Raw genomic sequence first — 6,000 nt, 5'->3', positions numbered from 1 at the left:
AAACCTGTGCTCCATGGGTGACCCTGCTGTTATCTGAATACTGGTGGCATAGCTTCCAGCATCACAGCAACACACAAGCCCCCATAGTAAGACAAACTGACAGACATGTGGGGGATTAATTAGATAGTAGGTAAGAATTACTTTAGGAGAAGGGAAGAACAACACTCAATACAGCGAAGGTCAGCACGACTGGACTAAACCAAAAGCAAAGAAGTTTCCTGAGTAAACTGAATGCTTAGAAGGTTAGCGAAGCAGGAGAAGGGGTTTGGGGACCATGGTTTCAGGGGACATCTAAGTCAACTGGCATAATAAAATGTATTAAGAAAACATTCTGCATTCCACTTTGAAGTGTGACGTCTGGGGTCTTAAACGCTAGCAAGCAGCCATCTAAGATGCATCAATTGGTCTCAACCCACCTGGATCAAAGGAGAATGAAGAACACCAAGTACACAAGGTAATAGAGAACACAAGAGACAGAAAGGGCTACATGAACCAGAGACTACATTATCCTGAGACCAGAAGATCTAGATGGTGCCCAGCCACAACCAATGACTGCCCTGACGGGGAACACAGCAGAGGACTCCTGAGGGAGCGGTAGAACAGTGGGATGCAGACCCCAAATTCTTCTAAATGGACCAGACTTAATGGTCTGACTGAGACTAGAAGGACCCCAGTGATCATGGCCCCCAGACCTTCTGTTTGCCCAGAACAGGAACCATTCCAAAAGACAGCTCATTGGGCTTGAAATGGACAATGGATAGGAGAGGGATGCTGGTGAGGAGTGAGCTACTTGGATCAGTCTGGCACTTGAGACTATGTTAGCACCTCCTGCCTGGAGGGTAGAGGGGCTTCAAAACCAAACCAAACCAAACCAAACCCGGTGCCGTCAAGTTGGTTCCGACTCATAGTGACCCTATAGGTCAGAGTAGAACTGCCCCATAGAGTTTCCGAGGAGCACCTGGTGGATTTGAACTGCCAACCCTTTGGTTAGCAGCCATAGCACTTAACCACTATGCCACCAGCGTGTCCAGAGGGGCTTAGAAGCTGGCAAAATGGACATGAAATGAGAGAGTGGAAGGAGGGAGCAGGCTGTCTCATTGAGGGGAGAGTAATTGGGAGTATGTAAAAAAAAATATATATATATTTTTTTTTAGCAAGGTGTATATAAGTTTTTATGTGAGAGACTGACTTGATCTGTAACCTTTCACTTAAAGCACAATAAAAATTATTAAAAAAAAAAAAAAAGAAAGAAAGAAAGCCCTGGCCTGGATGGCTTCACTGCAGAGTTCTACCAAAATTTCAGAGAAGAGTTCATACCACTATACTAAAGGTATTTCAGAGCATAGGAAAGGATGGGATACTCCCAAACTCATTCTATGAAGCCACCATATCCCTGATACCAAAACCAAAAGACACCACAAAAAAAAGAAAATTACAGACCTCATGAACTTAGATACAAAGATTCTCAACAAAATTCTAGGCAATAGAATTCAACAACATATCAAAAAAATAATTCACCATGACCAAGTGGGATTCATACCAGGTATGCAGGGAGGGTTCAACATTAGAAAAGGAATTAATGTAATCCATCACATAAATAAACCAAAAGACAAGAATCACATGATTTTACCAATTGATGCAGAAAAGGCATTTGACAAAGTTCAACACTCATTCATGATAAAAACTCTCAGCAAAATAGGAATAGAAGGAAAAATCCTCAGCATAATAAAGGGCCTTTATACAAAGCCAACAGCCAACATCACCCTAAATGGAGAGACCCTGAAAGAATTCCCCTTGAGACTGGGAACCAGACAAGGATACGCTTTGTCACCACTCTTATTCAACATTGTGCTGGTGTTCCTAGCCAGAGCAATTAGGCTAGATAAAGAAATAAAGTGCATCCAAATTGGCAAGGAAGAAGTAAAAGTATCTTTATTTGCATGTGACATGATCTTGTACACATAAAACCCTAAGGAATCCTCAGGAAAACTACTGAAACTACTAGAAGAGTTCAGCAGAGTATCAGGATACGTGATAAACATACAAAAATCAGTTGGATTCCTCTACACCAACAAAAAGAACATCGAAGAGGAAACCACCAAATCAATACCATTTACAGTAGTCCCCAAGAAGATAAAATACTTAGGAATAAATCTTACCAGAGGTGTATAAGACTTATACAAAGAAAACTATAAAACACTTCTGCAAGAAACCAAAAGAGACCTGCACAAGTGGAAAAACATACATTGCTCATGGATAGGAAGACTTAACATTATAAAAATGTCTATTCTACCAAAAGCGATTCATACATTTAATGCAATTCTGATCTACATTCCAATGACATTTTTTAATGAAATCGATAAATAAATCACCAACTTCATATGGAAGGGCAACAGGCCCTGGATAAGTAAAGCATTACTGAAAAAGAAGAACAATGTGAGAGGCCTCACTCTACCTGATTTTAGAACCTATTATACCTCCACAGTAGTCACAACAGTCTGGTACTGGTACAAAAACAGATACATAGACCAATGGAACAGAATTGAGAATCCAGACATAAAACCATGAACATATGAGCAGCTATTTGACAAAGGCCCCAAAGCGGTTAAATAGGGAAAAGACAGTCTTTTTAATAAATGGTGCTAGCATAACTGGATATTCATCTGCAGAAAAATGGATCAAGACCTATACCTCATTCTGTGCACAAAATGAGCTCAAAATGGATCAAAGGCCTAAATATAAAATCTAAAATGATAAGGATCATGGAAGAAAAAGTAGGGACAATTTTAGGAGCCCTAATACATGATATAAACAGTATAGAAAACATTACTAACATTGCAGAAGAAAAACTAGGTAAGTGGGAGCTCCTAAAAATCAAACACCTATCCTCACCCAAACACTTCACCAGAAGGGAAAAAAACTACCTACAGACTGGGAAAAAGTTTTTAGCTATGACATTTCCGATCAGCGTCTGATCTCTAAAATCTACATGATTCTGCAAAAAGTCAACTATAAAAAGACAACCCAATTATAAAATGGGCAAAAGATATGAACAGACACTTCACTAAAGACATTCAGGTATCTAACAGATACATGAGGAAATGCTCACGATCATTAGCCGTTAGAGAAACGCAAATCAAAACTAAAATGAGATCCCACCTCACTCCAACAAGGCTGGCATTAATCCAAAAAACACAAAATAATAAATGTTGGAGAGGTTGTGGAGAGATTGGAACACTTATACACTGCTGGTGGGAATGTAAAATGGTGTAACCACTTTGGAAATTGTTTTGGCTCTTCCTTAAAAAGCTAGAAATAGAACTACCATATGATCCAGCAATCCTACTCCTTGGAATATATCCTAGAGAAATAATAGCCTTTACATGAACAGATATATGCACACCCATGTTCACTGCAGCACTGTTTACAATAGTAAAAAGATGGAAGCAACCAAGGTGCCCATCAACAGATGAATGGATAAATAAATTATGGTATATTCACACAATGGAATACTATGCATCGATAAAGAACAGTGATGAATCCATGAAACATTTCATAGCGTGGAGGAATCTGGAAGGCATTATGCTGAGTGAAATTAGTCAGTTGCAAAAGGACAAATATTGTAAAAGACCACTATTAAAAGAACTTGAGAAATAATTTAAACAGAGAAGAAAATATTCTTCGATGGCTAAGATATGGGGGAGGGAGGAAGAGTGGGAGAGGGATATTCACTAATTTAGATAGGAGATAAGAACTACTTTGGTAAAGGGAAAGGCAGCACACAATACAGGCGAGGTCAGCACAACTGGACTAAACCAAAAGCAAAGAAGTTTTCTGAATAAATTAATGCTTAGAAGGCCAGCATAGCAGGCGCGGGGATTTGGGGACCACGGTTTCAGGGGACATCTAAATCAATTGGCATAATAAAATCTATTAAGAAAACATTCTGCATTCCACTTTGGAAACTTGTGTCTGGGGTCTTAAACGCTAGCAAGTGGCCATCTAAGATGGATCAATTGGTCTCAACTCACCTGGACCAAAAGAGAATAAGAACACCAACGACACAAGGTAAGTACAAGCCCAAGAGACAGAAAGGGCCCCATAAACCAGAGGCTACCCAGCCTGAGACCAGAAGAACTAGATGGTGCCTGGCTACAACCAATGACTGCCCTGATAAGGAACACAACAGAACCCCTGAGGGAGCAGGAGAGCAGTGGGATGCAGGCCCCAAATTCTCGTAAAAAGACCGAACTTAATGGCCTGACTGAGACTAGAAGGACCCTGGTGGTCATAGCCCCCAGCCCTTTTGTTGGCCGAGGACAGGAACCATTCCCAAAGCCAACTCTTCAGACAGGGATTGGACTGAACAATGGGATGTAGAAGGATGCTGGTGAGGAGTGAGCTTCTTGGATCAGGTGGACACTTGAGACTATGTTGGCATCTCCTGCCTGGAGGGGAGATGAGAGGGAAGAGGGGGTTAGAAGCTGGTGAAATAGACATGAAAAGAGAGAGTGGAGGGAAGGAGTGGGTTGTCTCATTAGGGGAAGGGCAATTGGGAGTATGCAGCAAGGTGTATATAAGTTTTTGTGTGAGGGACTCACTTGATTCTTAAACTTTCCCTTAAAGTACTATGAAAATTAAAAAAAAAAATAATAAAGAAAACCCATAAAAAAGCAGATTGATAATATCATGGTAGGTGATTTGGTGAAGAGAGCTGTGCACTGTTGGTGGGAATTGATGGAAACTTTTTTGGAGAAGAATTTGTCAAAGCCATCAAAACTTTAAAGGTGTATACTGTTTGACCCAGAAATTCCACAACTAGGAGTGTATCCTACAGAAAATTTCAAAGAAGTTTATTACAGCATTTTTGGGACTAGTAAAAAAAAAAAAAAAAGTGGAGGTGACCTAAATGCCTGGATTGTTGAGGTGTAATCCATACTGAAGGCTGTGGTCTTTGATCTTCATCAGTAAGTACTTCAAGTCCTTTTCACTTTCAACAAGCAAGGTTGTGTTATCTGCGTAATGCAGGTTGTTAATGAGTCTTCCTCCAAACCTGATGCTGTGTTCTTCATACAGTCCAACTTCTTGGATTAGTTGCTCAGCATATAGACTGAATAAGCTGTATGTTGGCACACATTTTTGTGAAAGAATACAAACCTGATGCTCACCTTTTTTGACTTTAAACCAAGTACTATCCCCTTGTTCTATTCAAATGACTGCCTCTTGATCTATGTACAGATCCCTCATGAGCACGGTTAAGTGCTCTGGAGTTGCTATTCTTCAAAATGTTATCCATACTTTGTTATGATCCACACAGCCCAATGACTTTGCATAGTCAATAAAACACAGGTAAGTATCTTTCTGGTATTCTCTGTTTTCAGCCAAGAGCCATCTGACCTCAGCAATATCTCTTGTTCTATGTCCTTTTCTGAATCCAGCTTGAATTTCTGGCAGTATCCTGTTGATCTACTGCTGCAACTGCTTTTGAATGATCTCCAGCAAAATTTTACTTGTGTGTGGTATTAATGATATTGTTCAATAATTTCCACATTTAGTTGGATCACCTTTCTTTGGAGTAGGCATAAATATAGATCTCTTTCTGTTGGTTGCCCAGGTAGCTATCTTCCAAATTTCTTTGCATAGATGAGTGAGCACTTTCAGCACTGCATGGGCTTCTTAAAATATCTCAGTTGGTATTCTGCCAATTCCTGGAGCCTTGTTTTTAACCAGTGTATTTAGTGCAGCTTGGAATTCTTCCTTCAGTATCATTGGTTCTTAATCTTATGCTACCTCCTGAAATGATTGAACATCAACCAATTCTTTTTGGTACAGTGACTCTATGTATTTCTTCCATTTTCTTTTGAAGATTCCTTGCTTCATGCAGTAATTTGCCCTAGACTGCCCATGATTATGGAGGCATTAAATGAACTATAATGCACCCTTTTTAAGTATATTTTATATGGGTTTGAAAATGTGGTAGGTCTGTGTGCATAGACAAAA

Source organism: Loxodonta africana, chromosome 3 (genome assembly GCF_030014295.1).
Source record: "Loxodonta africana isolate mLoxAfr1 chromosome 3, mLoxAfr1.hap2, whole genome shotgun sequence".
NCBI classification, from domain to species: Eukaryota; Metazoa; Chordata; class Mammalia; order Proboscidea; family Elephantidae; genus Loxodonta; species Loxodonta africana.
This window is presented reverse-complemented; position numbering follows the sequence as displayed.